Source organism: Psammomys obesus, unplaced genomic scaffold (genome assembly GCF_907164565.1).
Source record: "Psammomys obesus unplaced genomic scaffold, mPsaObe1.curated_primary_1811, whole genome shotgun sequence".
Lineage (NCBI taxonomy): Eukaryota > Metazoa > Chordata > Mammalia > Rodentia > Muridae > Psammomys > Psammomys obesus.
In genome coordinates this window covers 16,979,429-16,997,397 of record NW_026588752.1, presented here as the reverse complement: position 1 = coordinate 16,997,397, position 17,969 = coordinate 16,979,429, and positions in this window count along the sequence as shown.

Sequence of the window (17,969 nt, the reverse complement as noted above, 5' to 3'; positions counted from 1 at the left end):
TCTGTAGATTGCTTTTGGTCAGATGGCCGATATGAAACGTTCTTAGGGTACAGAAATGGTTTAGGGAAGCTGGGCACCCATTCCATTCTCTCCAGAAGCACAGTTGGCCGCATGGTACTGCGTCGCTACGGTCACTGTATTCTCTCCGTTTCTTTGGCCAGCACTGCACTGCCTTCTGCTCTCTCGGGACCTTATGCTCAGGCCCTCAGTGTCTCTCATACTTGTCTTTTCTTTTCCTTTTTTAAAAATGTGATCTTTTACTATTATTTGATATGCATGGGTATTTTTGTCTGAACATGTGTCTTAGCACCATGAGTCTGTGGTGTCTCTGAGGTCAGAAAAGGGTGTGAGATTCCTCTTGGACTAGAGGTACAAATGGTTGCAAACTGATATGTTGGTGCTGTTCTGAGCACAGACCTGGGGAAACACCAGCGCTCTTAACTGCTGAGTTATTTCTCTATCCTTCTCTGCAGAATGTCTTCCATCTCTTAGAGGCACAAGTTAAAGTTACCTGAGGGCAGAACATTAGACCACATCTTACTCATGTTTGACTCCTGAGTCTTTTATGGATCTTACTATTTATATTTGTGGCATTTCTTGAATTGATTTGGCTATCAAGTATTTAAATTGAACCAAATTAGAGACTAATACTAGTTAATTTATAGTTTTTATCCTTAACTTGTATATTTTATGTCTATTATAAGTGCTAAATATGTCTTTTTTCAATCAAGAAGGAAGTAAGTATATTTTAAAAATGCAGGCTGTATGCTATCTAGAGAGACATGCAAATACTGATGATGCCATTTTTATTTCTTTCAATCTATTCAACTATCAGTCAGGATATTCTAGGTATTTATATAATAACAATTAGTCCCCATAACTTTAATATTCATGATTTAATTTTTATAGATTATTCATTTCTCACCCAGGCTCAATTAGTTGGAGCAATTTTTCACATACCTTTATTCTGTTGATTTGTACAGAACATAGCCTTCAAGCCCCGTTTGTCAGAGGAGGTGAGAAAGGGTCAATTATCAGAAGTTAACATTTTATCTGAAAGTCACACTTGCAACTTTTGTTCAAATTTATGTATCAACATCATTTGGTTTCAATTAACTTCAGGAGGATAATAGCACAAACCTACCAGGGGAACAAGGAAAGTCAGGAACCAGATAGCCCCGGGAAAGTACTGACATCTGCCACATTAAATGTCCTCTAACAATTGGAGCTGGGCCTGTCTCTGTTGCCTGCCTTTGGATCCCTTTCCCATAGCTGGGCTGCCTTGTTTGACTCAGTGGGAGAGGATCCAATTAGTTCTGCTATGACTTGATGTGCCAGGGTGGGTTAGTACCCAAGGAGAAAGAGGAATAGGAGGAAGGGGAAGGAAGGTGGGACTGGAGGAGAAGAGGGAGTGGGGCTGCTTACAGATTATAAAGTGATTAAATAAATTAATTAATGAAAAAATGAATACTGTAACCCACAGAGTTCAGCTTTTCATTTCTTCTTTAGAGCAGACATTTTTATACTTTCTTAGGTTACGAGAGCTCCACTAAAATTATGCTAGCCCCAATACGGTGATTTGTAGCTATGAAGTACCATACAGTGGTAACAGATTAAATAACTTAAAGATAATAACACAAGCAAGGGCTTTGGGGAACCCACCAAGTACAGGAGACATGTGCAGATTGGCGTTCTTGTAGGTTACAGGGAAGCAATCGAAGAGATAACAGGTAAGTAAGGGAAAGGCATCAATGGCAGAGGTACTTTAGTACTGTTGCAACTTGACATGCTACAGTGGGTTGGTCCACCTTGCAGTGTCTCCCCTTCTCCAAGAAGGAGAGGGGGTGAATGCGGGGAGGAGGCCTGAGGGTGGGACTGGGAGCAGAGGAGGGAGGGTGTTGGGATCAGGCTGTAAAGTGAATAAAGAGAGAGAGAGAAAGAAAATTTCCTGAAATGATTTTGCTAACTGGGATAATGAGCAGCTCTAATTAAAACAATAACAACATTCCTTTTTACTTATACACACTGGTATTAAATAATATTTCAATATTTTGGTCTTCAAAACATTTTTCACAGACGCAATTTTTAGTACAATCTGAGAGGGATGCTTTGCAAGTTTCCATGGAAGCAACCCCAGGGGACAGGTTTGTTTCTAGGGACCACAATTGTCTTAATAAAGAACCAATTACAATGCTGAAGTTTACTTTCTGAGTTCGGTTTTCTGTGTGTGATATGTACATATTTATGTGTGTGTTTATATACATACATATGAGAAATTTACACACTCATACATATATGTGAAACATTTATATTTTGTATATATAGTATATGTAATACATCCTTCCTCAACTAGGAATTTCCCCTTGTATGATAATTACATTAAACTAACTGGAAATATATTATTATAATAAAATGAGATCAGTAAGCAGTGCAATTTATTAACTTTTAAATATTATAACTCTAAAATTAACCTTGAATATTGCTTCAAACACTGGTGACACATTGAGAATTTAAGTGTATAGTAACATTTTTTTCTTTTCTTAAACTTTTTTAAAATTTTTTATTAATTACACTTTATTCATTTTGTATTCCCCCATAAGTCCCTCCCTCCTCCTCTCCCGATCCCACCCTCCCTTCGCTTTCTGGGCTTTCTGGATGCATGCCCCTCCCCAAGTCCACTGATAGAGGAGGTTCTTTTGACATAGGATAAGATCAGCCACTTTGGGGGCTTTAGAAAATCACTTATTGTCCACTCTGAGAAGGTTTGGTTGAATCTGAAATTCTGCTTATTTTATAAAATGTGATACTAGGTATCATGTAATAACTGATATAACACTTAGGTAGGGATATCTGAAGCATTTTGCATTAACTGGACCATTTTGTATGTAAAAATCTATGTTTATATAAATATACAGCTCTAAATAGCACTTAATTATATAATATACTAATACAGCTATAACACAATTATATAAGATAGTAAACACAGTTTCACATAAGTTATATCATTATATTTGACATGTACTTAGTTTTTCCTGTATTTGTGTATTTATATAACTAAGATGCATATAAATAAACAATACTGATATCTCTGCTTTTAATGAAATGCTGTCCTTTGGCCATGACATGGATGTTGTCCACATGAACTCTGGGCAGCAGTAGTTACCAGCACCAGATCAAGCTCGTAAAAGTTTCAATATGGTGGGTGGAGGGGTACCCAAGTCCCCCTCCCCAGGTGAGGAGCTATTGGATGCTATTAGCTACTCTACTGGGAAGAGGGGTGGAGCAAGAGGAAGAAAATCACTTCTTTTAGAGATGTGGGGACTGGCAGTTTTCTTTTGCTCTAGTGTCACCCATATGTCTGCATATAGACATCACTAATTGGACTCTATAGGTTAATAAATTAAAAAATCAAAGAGATACTTGAGATGAGGAATCCTAAGGAGACATGGGTTTCAGGTGTGATATAATGAATATACACTGAATACATGTATGGAGATTTTCAGAGAATAAATAAAATTATATATATATGCTTTTATATAAACATATAGTACCATTTTGTTATATATAAAATAAGGTACTTTTTGTAACCTACCCTTTTCAAACTGTTCTCCCCAGAGATAGACTAACTGAGTCTTGCTCATACACCTTTCCTTACACTGATAGGAAGAACCGACGATGAAAATTACAAGTTTACAAATCTAAACAAACACTTGCAATTTCAGATTGAACTAGCACAGTCTATAATTTTAGTCTACTAACAGATTTTCCAACACACATTTAGATTTTTAGGCGAATTATTAAAATTTCTGAAAGAAAAAATATCAAGACTGTAAATAATGTTAACATCTTGACTAAACTTCTGTTGTTCATTTAGAATGATCTGGAATATACAGAGAAGGTTATATCTAATTACTAGAGAAAGCTTTTTCATGAATGCAGCTTGGACTTGGATGTCAGGAAGGGTGGCCATTTTGAAGGCCAAGGAGGCACAGAGTGCTTTTTCAGTCTCATTAGGTATTCTGTAGCTTGTCTTTAATGGAAATTTTAGGACTATCTTCCTAGGTATTACCATTCATCCACCTTTTTGACTTAGTGTACTTAGGTTGATTCAAAATACTCAAGACTGGCTGACTTATAAAGAATAAAAAGTTATTATTCGTGTTTCTAAAGGCTGAGAAGTTCAAAGTCATGTTTCAAGCAGAGTCATGGTCTGGTGAGCCTCTGCATCCTGGTTCACAGATATACTTACATGAAGAAGGATGAAGGATACTCATGTGAGTTTCCATGAGGTGACCCTGATCTCTTTTCTACGGGCTCTTCTTGCGTGTTCTAACCATCTCTCATGGGCTCCACCTCTAAACAGTAGCACTTGAGGGGTCAGGATTGGGCATATAAATTGTATGTGAGGGTGTTGTATCTTTCCAGTTGGCAACATTGTTTTTATCAGAAAAGGAGTGTTTTTAATTTGTATGTAAAAGATTTATCAGATGTTAATTAACTTTCTTTAATTGTAGCAAGTACTTTAGATAAATTAGATTAAGAAGATCTCCAAAAGGAGACCAAAAAAAACCCGAGCCCTGGGGCTCCTGCTGAGACTGATACCCCAACCAAGGACAATGTATGGAGAAGACCTAAACCCCAGCTCAGATGTAGCCCATAGACTCAGTATCCAAGTGATTCCCTAATAAGGGGAGCAGGGGCTTTCTCTGGCATGAACCCAGTGACAGGCTATCTGATCACCTCCCTCTGGAGGCTGCAGCCTCTCCAGGCCACAGGGGAAGACAATGTAACCAGTCCTGATGAGACCTGATTGGCTAGGATCAAACAGAAGGGGAGGAGAACCTCCCCTATTAGTGGACTAGGGGGAGAAGAGAGAGGGAAGGTGGGATTGGGAGGCGATGAGGGAGAGAGCTACAGTCAGGATACAAATTGAATAAATTGTAGTAAATAATAATAATAAAGAATTTAAAAAACCCCAAAAAACCCATAATGTATAATAAATATTTTTAAAAAAAAAGAGGAAGCATTGAATTTTTTTTTGGCTTTTTTTTTTTTTCTTTTAAAGCTCCTAAACAACTGGCCCATTAGCTTAGAGCCTGAATGCATTGCCTAGGGGTGGGAGTATAGGCAGAGACCTGTCAACTCATGGCCGGGGTGGGGGGGGAGGAGAAATATGAAAGGTTAAGAGTTCTATAATACACAGCAGTATCCGAGGAGTTTTGGGAGGCATTTAAGGTCCACCCACCCCAATGACCTAAATCCACTCTTAGTTCTAACGTCTTATAAGTTTTTCACCTTTCCACAGTGCCATGGGCAAGTGTCTAACCCTGAGGAAGTTTTATATATATATATATATATATATATATATATATATATGCACTGGCTTTGGGTAAGTGGGTATAAATATAAATAAGCAAACCTTTGGGAATGTTCATCTAAACCAAGTCTATCCATTGAAAGACATGTCAATATGGAGAGTAATTTTACACGGTAAGAGTACCATGTGCGCCTTCCTGGTTGGGCACATTCAAATGAGTGTGTGTATATGTGTGTATGTACCTGAGTGTGTGTGTACTTGTGTGTATACCTAAGTGAAGGAGTATGTATGTATGTATAAGGTAAGTTAAGGTAAGGAAAGGTAATTTAACTTGTGAACAAAGAAGGGGTTACTATAGTCCACTGAAGAACGAGAACCTACTGTGAAGTGGTCATTTCATGTTGCATAATATTACTCTAGCTCTGCCACTGTTCAATAATAAATAGGTTCTTTTTAAAATAATTTTTATTTTTTATTTTTTTATATTAATCACAGGTTATTTACTTTGTATCCCAACCATAGTCCCCTCCCTCATTCCCTCTCAATCCCACTCTCCCTTCCTCATTTCCTCCCTCCCCCTTTCCAAGTCCACTGATAAGGGAGGCCCTTCTCCCCTTCCATCTGACCCTAGATTATCAGGTATCTTCAGGACTGGCTCTAATATCCTCCTCTGTGGCTTAGCAAGGCTGCTCCTCCCTCAGAGTAGGGGGAGGTCAAAGAGCCAGCCATTGAGTTTGTGATGACATAATCTGCACAGGTTTAAACCAGACAATATCTCAGCGTGGAGAAGTCGAGGTGGGCACCCGATGCCACCCCTAAACAAGAAGCTATTTCAACTGATAGCTGCTGCAAGAGACAAAAACAGGTTTCTTCTATGGAGTGACAATAGATAAATCAATTACACCCCAGGGCTGGCCCCATGCTCTGTGATGGACAAAACAAAACATACTCCATGTTTCTTATTTTCTCTCTCACTGTCCGTCTCTGTCTCTGAGATACACACACACACACACACACACAGACACACACACACACACACACACACAGAGGTAGATAGAGAGAAAGCAAACTTATGTGCATGAATGTGATTTTCGTTTTAAGAAGAAGAAAGAATATGAGACGGCATGCCTAAGGAGGGGAAACTCAGAGAAGCTGGGAAGGGAAAATAACTTAAACAAAATATATTGTATGAAAATTAATAGATAAATACACAAAACATTTTTTAAAAAGACAGTTCAACTCTGTTTTGCTTCCACCAACAAGAGTAAACATTCAGTACTTGTTTACTTCTATTTAAAAGAAAACACTCAATATTAAATTCAGCTTATAACCCCTGACTCCAAAAACAAATAACAAAAATGTGCTTCTAAAGCTATTTTTTACTTAGTTTATGATCCTATCAGTTCATGAAGTTGAGGCAGAGGGCCTTAAAGTACAAGGACTGTAGGGATACAGCTTGACTTCAAAACCAGCCCAGGCAACTTAGTGTCAATCTATCTCCAAATAAAAGGCTTAAAGAGGGAGTTGGTTGATGGTATAGTTAAACTATAAAATAATTACCTAGCATGTGGGAAGGTCAGTCAAGGTTCAGTCTCCATGACCCAGAAACAAACTAGCAAAAATACCATACAAATATTCCTTAGCTATAGTCATTGTTAGAAAAACAAAAATAAAATAAAATAGAAATACAACAGAAATAAAATAGAAATACAATTTCTATTTTTAAGGGATTAAAAAATAATCTCTTTAATAGGATATGTAAGTATGGAAGTTTTCACTGTACATACTATTATTTATAAATATACTTTAAAAATTAGTAGAACTGGGGGTGGGAATTTAGTTCAGTGGTAGAGCACTTGCCTAGCAAGTGCAAGGCCCTGGGTTCGGTCCTCTGCTCATTAAAAAAAAAAATTAGTAGAATTACAGTACTAACCAATCTAGCAGGCTAAAATTATATTTTTAAACAATGTGACATGATACCCATTTAGATGTCCATTTAAAATTCTTTTTCAAATGTTGTTTGATACTGAAAAACCCCAAGAGGGATTGGACCATGTTATTTTGCAGTACAATGGAGCTAAATAAGTCTAGTTTTTAGTTTGAATTCCTTGGAAGGTTTATGGAGACAGTTAGTTTAACAATAAATCGATTCTTTGTTTCTGGTTAAATATATAACACAAATATGAATAGGAAAATTGAGGAACTTTATGATTATGGAATTAATTTATTCCAGTCCTACTGGGTAAGAATTTCTCTTGGCTAGATTGTCTGTTCATGATAATTCTGTTTGAAATTTGGTTTCTAAAATAGAAAGTCTTTTGAAAGGTATAGTTGATAACCTATCTAGAGAGTGCAGAATAGCTGTTCCTTTAAGCAATGCTGATTAAAGGACTGAATTCAAGGCTTTCAGGGTATTGTATACACTAAGGAGAGAGGCCACTCACTTAATAATGTACTTGAGGCAGGAAGTAAAGTCACCATAAAAGATCTCAGAGGGAGGCTGACTGACATTGTGTATTTGTGCATTGATTTTTCCTTCAGAAGAAATGGAATAAAAGTAGCAAACTTTCACTAACAGGATAATGGAATGAACGGTATTTTGTGGATATATACCTTTAAAATATGGGCTTTTCTGTAGAATATTAATCATAGCTATCAAGAACAAATCCCATAAAACACAATATTAATTCTGAAGAGTCCGAAGAAGAACATACAAATGTTTACACATATTATAATTTTACATGTTCATACATTCTATATACATATACAATCATAACTTAGTTTGAAACTTAATGTTGAGGGTGTCTTTTAAGTTTTTGATAAAACAGTTAAAACTATAGAACCTACAGATTATATTTCTGAAGTATTTCAAAGGAGGTGAATCGTTTGAAAGGGGGCCTATTCAACTGCATCGTGGTTTTTTTCAACAATAATTGATGCCTCTGCTACCAAAGTACCATGGAAATGAACCAGCTCTTTCCACTGCACCCTATTTTCTTTCCTTGGAAATGTGTAAGAGAGGATTTATTTTTGACAAAACTTTTTTTTTTTTTTTTTTTGCTTTGTTGCAATTAGTTAGAAGATAGGAAAATAGAATACTCAAAGCATTGATTCTATGGAATCCAGCCTACGTATTGATTATTGGGACAGAGGGTTAAATCAAATATTTTGTATAACAAAATTTCACCAGTCCATTTTCATGCTTTCCAAAGGGCAGATGCTGTTTTCAGGGCCAGTGAACATTCTGCAGTTGTGTGTCTCTAAATTCTGGATCTGCTGATTTAGTGTCATCCTCTCAGCTATTCTCAGTGAGTTATGGAGCCCTGGGGAGCTCTCTCAACCCTGGAAGTGTTATTAAACCAGATGGCCATGCACACACAGTACTTGGAGTAAGTACTTATTACTTAGTAATGCAAATGCCATTCTAGTAATAAGCTTCAGTAAAACCATTCTTGGAATATATTTTAAATAACAAATGTATTTACATGCATATTATTTTCCCTTAAAAAGGCTGCAGGGAGAATTTGGTGGGAGAAAAGAGGCAGAAGTCATGACCCAGACAGCGCATGGACTCAAAACAAAACAAAACAAAACCCAACTAAATAAATATGAATATTTAAAAGGTTGTGATCACTAATGACATTGAATATAATTTTTTTCTTATTGATCCTGGAGTAGCTTAAGAACTTTTTTCTTCTTTTGTAAAATGAATTTCAATTAAAAAGGACAGTTTCACACATGTATAAAATGTACTCAAATTACTCTTCCCTCTACATTCTCTTTTATTTTCCTCCCATCTCTATCAACCCTCCCTTACCTCTACAAATCCTTTTTTCAGGTTCATGCTTTGGATTTGGTCTTGTGACCCATCTAGTTTAACCAGGCCATCTGTGTGATCACTGCATTGGAAGTGTCTATTGCAGCCTGGGGACATCATGAGTAGACATACAACTGAAGGCAACGAATCCCACTCATCTTGAGTCAGTAGCAAATAGTTCAGCAGTAGGGGCTCCTGAGTTCCTTCTTGCACCACTCTCCCCATTGCCTGACTTCTGACAGGTTCATTTTTTAATTTTTATTTTTTATTACTTACAGTTTATTCACTTTGTGTTCCAGCTGTAGCCCCCTCCCCCATCCTCTCCCTCTTCTCCCCCATACCCCTCTCCCAGTCCAATGATAGGGGAGGTGCTCCTCCCCTTCCATCTGACCCTACTCTATCAGGCCTCAGCAGGACTGGCTTATTGTCTTCCTCTGTGGACTGGCAAGGCTGCTCCCCCCTCAAGTGGAGGTGATCAAAGAGCCAGCCACTGAGTTCATGTTAGAGATGGTCCCTGTTCCTATCACTGGGGAACCCTCTTGGACACTGAGCTGCCATGGGCTACATCTATGCAGGGCTTCTAGGTTATCTCCATGCATGGTCCTTGATTGGAGTATCAGTCTCAGAAAAGACCCCTTTACCCAGATTTTTTGGTCCTGTTGCTCTCCTTGTGGAACTCCTGTCCCCTCCATATCTTTCTATTTCCCCCTTCTTTCATAAGATTCCCTGCACTCTGCCCAAAGTTTGGCTTTGAGTCTTAGCATATGTTTTGATACCCTGATGAGTAGAGTCTTTCAGAAGCCCTCAGTGGTAGGCTCCTGTCCTGTTCCCTGTTTCCTCCTTCTCCTGATGTCTATCCCATTTGCCTTTCTAAATGAAGATTGAGCATCTTACCCAGGGGTCATCCTTCTTGATTAGTTTCCTTAGGTGTACAGATTTTAGTATGATTATCCTACATTATATGTCTAATATCCACTTATAAGTGAGTATATAGCATGTGTGTCTTTCTGCTTCTGGGATACTTCACTCAGGATAATCTTTTCTAGATCCCATCATTTGCCTGAAAATTTCATGAGTTCCTTGTTTTTAATCGCTGAGTAGTAATCCATTGTGTAAAGGTACCACAATTTCTGTATCCTTTCCTCCATTGAGGGACATCTGGGTTGTTTCCAGCTTCTAGCTATCACAAATGAAGCTGCTACGATCATGGTTGAGCAAATGTCCTTGTTGTATACTTGAGCATCTTTTGAATATACGCTTAGGAGTGGTATAGCTGGGTTTTGAGGTAGTACTATTCCTAATTGTCTGAGAAAGTGCCAGATTGATTCCCAAAGTGGTTGTACAAATTTACACTCCCACCAGCAATGGAGGAGGGTTCACCTTTCTCCACATCCTGTCTAGCGTGTATTGTCACTTGAGTTTTTGATCTGATGGGCTTAAGGTGAAATCTCAGGGCTGTTTGGACAGGTGCATTCTTATTCAGACCCAGGGCAGTCATCTGCAGCTGCTCAGGGTTCATGATTGCCTTGAGGGTGTCATACCCAGAAGACGAATTTTCACAGTTCCTCTATTTTCTACCTTTTACATTTTGACCCCTCTTAAATAATATTCCCTTAGAGGATATGGTGTCAGTGGTGTTTAGGGCTCAGCACTCATCTATCTTTTACCTCTAGAACTGTGTAAAGTATGAGTCAACCTCTGCATTCGCAGGTGTTCTCTGGAAAGAGAGGCTTCTTTCATGAGGACCAAATATAGCACTTGTCTATAGGTAACAACACAAACATTTAGAAGACAGCTTGACACTAAATCAATTTAGCAAAACAAGAGTATTCAATTTCCCTCTAGGGAGAACGATCTTCACTGCCTTGTTTGCTTATATGTTTTCATACCAGGCACAGATCTCTACCTATGATGTGGGTCTAAAATCCAATCATAGATCAGTTGGTTACGTCTAAAACAATACTGCTGCTAATGTACAAATAGGTACATCTTGCCCGACAAGTTGGTCTCGATTCACATTGCTGTCTTTTGTCCTTCAGCAGTCAATATGGCTCTGTCCAGGACTTGGAGGCTAGCCACAGGAAGGCAGCATTCAGTTCAATTCCAGCTTGATTTTTTTTTTTCATCACTGTTAGTGGTGTCATCAGCAAAGGAGTCATAATCTGGTGCCAGCGGGCAAGCAAGAGAAAGCTCAACAGCATGAATTACCATCTTTAAAAAATTCAGATATCTTACAAGTATAGTGAAAGACTTACAGAAAATGATAATGATTTTAAAGATGAGACCCAGTGTTTTTGGAGACTGGATTATTTTTTTTTTTCAAATGTTGGACTCCCAGGTAAAAATACTATGAATCTAGTCATGAATCTTTTTCACACTGACTATTTGGTATTAGAGAAAATGAATTAGAAAAAGGTAAACAATGGAAGCAGAAAAATAAAAATCACAATAGTAAAATTTTGTGTGCTGTTATTAAATATTAAAAGTATAATATATTTATAAAATCTAATGCAAATAAAATAAAAGCTATAGATATTTATGTTGGAATGGGAAGGGAAATAATTGACCAGAACATTTATTTGATTATGAGGTTTTATTTTAGAGAGGTTTGGCCCTGAATATCTGTGATATTTAAAAAAAAAAATGTTTCCACAATAATACCTCAAAAAGCTGACATGACAATGATTTGCCTGCAGTCACTTCGGTAAACGAAATATAACTAATTCCCTTTGTTATCTGGCAACTTGTAGCAGCCATGATCCCATGGAGCAAAATACCTCAAAAACTGTCTCCTCACTGTTCTCCGGCTCTCACCCTTGTCACTCCGCCATCTAGTTACCTGAAGGCAGCACAGGAATCCCTTTAAAGCATGTCACAACATGTCACTCTTTTGTTCAAAACACTCTAATATCTTCCCACCTCAGAGTAACATCCTGAGCCCTCTCTAACCTGTGTGGTGTGATGCCTGCCTCCCCTCCTGCCTCTCTCATTTCATCTCCTGATTCAGCCTATAGCCACGCTGGGCTCTTTGCTGCTCCTTTCACACATGCAGAGGATCACTGCCTTGGTTTCTGCATGGACTATTTCCTGCCCTGGTATCATACTCTATGTAGGAGCTTAGTAACAAGTTTCTCACTTCACTGGAGCTTTTTCATATCAAGTCTTCATGCATAGCTTGATTGGTGCCATTCTTTCCTCCAAATTATCATTATTTTCATCATAGCCTGATCTAGAAAAAAAATGCATCCTGCCTTCATTTATTATTATGTTTTTCATTAAGATTCAAACTCCCTTAAGATAGAGCATTGTTGCTTTTGGTGACCCTTAGCCACACCAGAAGTGTGAGTGTACTTTCACACAGCAGGTATTCTCTATCCTTAGACTTTGTACCAGACAGACATTTTCTTTCAGCTTATTGTTCAACCTTCTCTTTCCTTAATTCTTCTTCATTCATTCTCCTTCTATGTTTTTTATGCTGACCATTATTAGTTTACTCGTTACTATTATCAAATAGGACAAGAAACAACTTAAGGGAGGGAAGAATTATTTCGGCTCACAGTTGAAGGGTCCAGTCCATCAGAGTCAGAGGGAAGTGAGGCAAATGGTAACATTGTAATTGCACTTAGGAATGGAGAGAAATGGTGTTTATGCTCATGCTCCTTTTTTCTATTAAATAGAGACCCCCAGCCTAAGGAATGCCGATAATCACACTTATAATGCATAGCCTCTCTTCAATTCACCTAATCTAGAGACCTTTTCATAGACAGGTCCAGAGGTTTGCCTCTATAGAAATTTCCAAGCACATCAGTTTTACACTCGAAATTAGCCATCAAAGCTCTACTCATTGAAACATATCATTTCAAATCATCATATTCCTCTCACATCCCTAAACTTTTACTTTCATCTTAAAAAAATATCTTTACTCTATTGTGCAGGTCCCTATAACAGTCCTAATATTGTTCTAAAGTCTGAAATTTTCTATGAGACTCATTGCTATCTCTTTATGGTGAATCACTATAACATAAAAAAGAAAAAATAAAAAAATCAAACCCAACTTCTGTACTTAATTTACCATAGAACGGTGGTTTAAACATTCCTATTTCCCAACAGAAGAAGAGAGGGATGGCAAGGAATGATCAGATCAAAGCATAATGAAAACTTAGCACAGTAACATGAACTTTTGTAGTTCTGTCTATATAATCTGGAGCTCATTCTGGAATCATCTGGGTTCCAAAAGACATGGATAGCTTCATCTTCTACTTGAAACATACATAGCTTCCTCTGTCACTCTCTCTCTCTGCCAAGAACAATCTATGCCCACAGCTTTCTAAGACAGGTGTCCTTGGTCTTGGTATCTGCAGCATCCTCATGTCTGCACTGTAACCTAGATTTCATCTTTACATAGTGGCTTCTCCAGGCCATCGATCTGGAAATGAAATACTACCACAGTTTACCTGGCTTCAGTGGCTCTTTAGAATTATGGTCTAAGAGAATCACATCAACCCTGAACAAACCAATAAACATGATGCTTTCCAGTTCTGCTCCAAAACCAGCATAGTCTTCCCTGCTTGGGCCATAGTTGCATTGTCTTCTTTGTACTGAGCTGTTGATTTTAAGAGAGGATCCTTTTTAGCAGCAGTATTGAATTAAGTACTCTCCATTCAAACTAATTTTTTTTTCATAAGATGGGGTCCACAGTAGATTGGATCTTACTATCAAGACACCCCTATTTTTATCTCAGAACAGGGTTCTAGGTTTATCTTTGACACTAATTTCCTCATAGTTCCAGCTACTCTCCAATTTCTCTTATCAGTAAGATTAAAGCTGCTCACAAGCTCTTTTTTTTTAACCAAACTGCAAGTATTTTCATGATTCTAAAAAAAAAAAAAAAAAAAAAAAAAGCTGTTGTTGTTCTCTCTCATTGTAAGTCTGGTTGAGGCTAACAATGAGTAGCCACACAACATGAACTCTGTCCTGTCATGAAATTTTCTACACCTAACAAATTAGTCCCCTAGTTTTAAATATTTTCTGAATAAAATTCTCATGTAAGGTGCAGACAGCAGCCAGATTCATTGTCAGAATGTTATACGAGGGTATCTAACCCAGTGTCCAACAGACTCTTTGTTTACTCTGAAACATCATGAACCAAGCATCCAGTTTCTATGAACTTCTCGGCATTCTGATCTTCCGAGCACCCATTAGGATGGCTCCTTAAAGTGTATCTCCAGATTGGAGAATTTTTAAACAAAAAATCTCATATTCTTCCACATTCTTTCTATAAGCCATTTCCAAAGGCTGAAGAACCACATGGTCAAATTTATTACAGTGACAAACATACTTCTTGACAACATACTTCAGACAACTTTTCTTTTCTTTTTTTTTTCACTTAATATATATATATGTTTTTACAACTAAATATAATGTTTTCATTTACTACAATGTATTCACTTTGTATCCCAGCTGTATCCCCACCCTCATCTCCTCCCAGTCCTGCCTCCTTCCCTCATCTCCTCCCATGCCCCATCCCCAGTCCACTAATAGTGGAGGACTGTTTCTCCTTCCATCTGACCCCAGCCTATCAGGTCTCATCAGGACTGTCTTTCATAGTCTTCCTCTGTGGCTTGGTAAGGCTGCTCCCTCCTCAGGGGGATGTGACCAAAGAGCCAGCCACAGAGTTCATGTCAGAGACAGCCCCTGTTCCCCTTACTAGGAAGTCCATTTGGAGACTGAGCTGCTACACGTTACCTTTGTGCAGGCGGCATCTGGGTTATTTCCATGAGTGGTCCTTGTTTGGAGTATCAGTTTCAGAAAAGACCCCTGTGGCCAGATTATTTGATTCTGTTGCTCTCCTTGTCCCTTTAGGTCTTTCTATCTCTCCCTTCTTTCATAAGATTCCCTGTCTCTGCCCAAAGTATGGCTGTTAGTCTCAGCATCTCGTCCGAAACCATGTTGGGTGAAGTCTTTTGACGACCCTCTGAAATTGGTAGACTCCAACATGTAATTCCTATATGCAGAATACCATTTGGAAATCCGTAATCTCTACTGAACCAACATGAAGGACTGTCATTTCTTCTTTGTTTCTCTAAGTTTAAGTCAGGCTTGGGATGAACTGTGGTGTTATTTATCTCACAGCCCGTTGAAATGGCAGTGAACTCTTTGTAAGTTCCTGGGCTTGTAGTGAGTTCCTGAACTACTCAATTTATCATCCCAGAAAAGGGGCTAAATATAGAGGTAGATAACTGATCAGAGTGGCTTAACATGTCGTGTTCAAATCATTTCTCGATTATAATATATTTAAATGCAATCCTATATCAACTAACGTAATGAAAAATCATGGCACAGTAATTTGTGTTCTCTAATTTAGAACCATACATTTAAGCAAATTCATTTACAGTAACCGTTCAAGTTCAAATCATCTTCCACAAAAGGACAATCAGCCAAATAAAAATGTTCAGAGGGGTTACTCTACAGAGGCCCGGAGTATTGATTCATTACTTATACAAACAGAATTTACAAAGATGGAAAAATGATTACTACTCAACAGAACTCTTTTATTTCATTAGTTTAAGATACTATTAAACATAATTTCATAAGTAGTGATTTGCCTGATGCTTTTATTGAAATAGTTGAGTCATTACTTATTTTGAGCACTGATTTCTGTGTCATTTTGAAGATGAGTACAATTTTTGAAATAGGACATATTGGAGCAATTTAAAAAACATGTCTCATAATTATATAATCTTTTAACCTATTTTATTTTCATATTTTGTGAACATTAAAATATTAGGCTGCTGTGGAAGTGATGTACAACCAAAATTTTTCTCGTAAAAATTGAAGCCCGAAATGTAAATTGTTCATGAATTGGGGCTTTTACAAATTTACAAATTACAGTGATTTTTTAAAAAAAAGTAGTATTAATCATAGAACAGTTCTGTCAAGTTGGTTTAATACCAGTATTTAATTTTTCCCTTATTAATTTATTTATTTAATCACTTTAGAGCCTGATCCCAGGCCCCTCCCTCTTTTCCATTTTTTTTTCCTGAAATGAAAGATATTTAGTTTGTATAAAACTATGGAATCTTTAGTGTAGTTATGAATGACTTAATTTTCCATGTAGAAGTAGTATTAAATCAGTCACAAACCTTCACCCAGCAACTGTCTTTTCATTCTTTTGAAGTCTTATATATACAAACACACTACTTATCATATGAAAACATGACATGAAATAGTTTTATTGTGATAAAAGGTAGAAATAAATGAATGACTTCTAGGTAAATGTTTCAACTAGTAATCTTTGAGGAATGGATAATAATTGACAAAAAGAGAAATGATGTAATCAAGAATTTTATCTTTCCAACTCTTAGGATAAATAGCTTGTTCCAAAGTAGCTTGTTTGAGATATTTTCTGCATCTATGTTTATTTTTACAAGTAAAAATGCTCCTAATCAAAATAGGAATAAATCAAATCATGAATAAATGCATAGTGGGAGAGATTCTGAGTAGATAAAGAAAAATCAAATTTTCTATGTGGGCATTAATACTGGAAGAATGCTTAGAGATTAAACATTAAATTTACACAATTATCAGATTGCATGCTTCCCACCCTGAGGAGCATGCTAATAATAAACATCAGATCGCAGAAGTACTTTAAAAGTTTCTGGGTCCCAGATAGCAGAAAAAAAAAGTGTAATAATTGTATACGATGTGTTTCTTACACTAGTTTCATTGTTATTGATTTGATAGAAGGTCTGACTACTCTGACTCAAAACAAGCAAGCAAGCAAGCAAACAAACAGTTAAACTCACCATTATAGCTTAGTGCAGTCAGAAAGATACCTACTAATACCATAAAGAGAAAAGGTGTATATACTGTAGGGTCTCGGAAGATACTGAGGCAAGCTTCTAGTTTCTCCTTATCCTTTATCAAAGGAATGGCAAGACTGTACTAAATCCCCCCAGTAAGAATTTGTGAAAAGTGATACAAAGCATTACCAGTTGGAGAAACATATTGGAATCCTAAGATCTAAGGTTTCTTTTGTTGAGATTGGTCACGTATATCTGACCTTAGCTTCTTGGACTCCTACTTCCTGGAGTCAAACTGATGTAGAGTGACCCGAAGCCTAAGGCATAGAAAGAAATGGGTGCTGTCCCTAACTCAACATGGGAGAGATGGCTACGTAGCAGAAATATTATGCTAGTAAGATACGTAACTGTTCAAGGAATGACAAGAGTCAGGCAAATATATACACAATAACAAGAAGAGGAAGAACTGAGTGCTACAAATATTGATTGAATTGAAAATCTAAATGCACCTTACAAATGGAGAAAATGTATTATAGACATGTATGAAAACATTTCAATATGTATAAACCATATGTGTTGTGTCCAAAGCCTTGAAACCCAGCCCTCAGGAGGCAGAAGCAGGCTAATGGATTTATGTGTGTTCAAAACCAGCCTGGTCTGCATAGCAAGTTCCAGAGCAGCCAGGGTTACACAGTCAGTCGCACACACACACACACACACACACACACACACACACACACACACACAGGTTCTCTTTGTAGAGAAAAAAATCATATTGTTATAATAGTAAAACCTCATCACTTACAAAATGAAAGTGGTCAAATTAATTCAAAGTTATAAGTGATTCTGGAGGGGAAGTTGGGTATTAAGCTTATCCTCTTAATTGTAGCTAAAGGTCTGGGATGTGTTCTAGTGATGGGATTCTTGCTTTACATTCATGATGTCTCTAAGAAAGAGAAAAAGACTTGTAACTAACCATTTCTATTCAAAAACAATGGATAGGTTTAGTAGTAGACTGGAAACATTTAATACA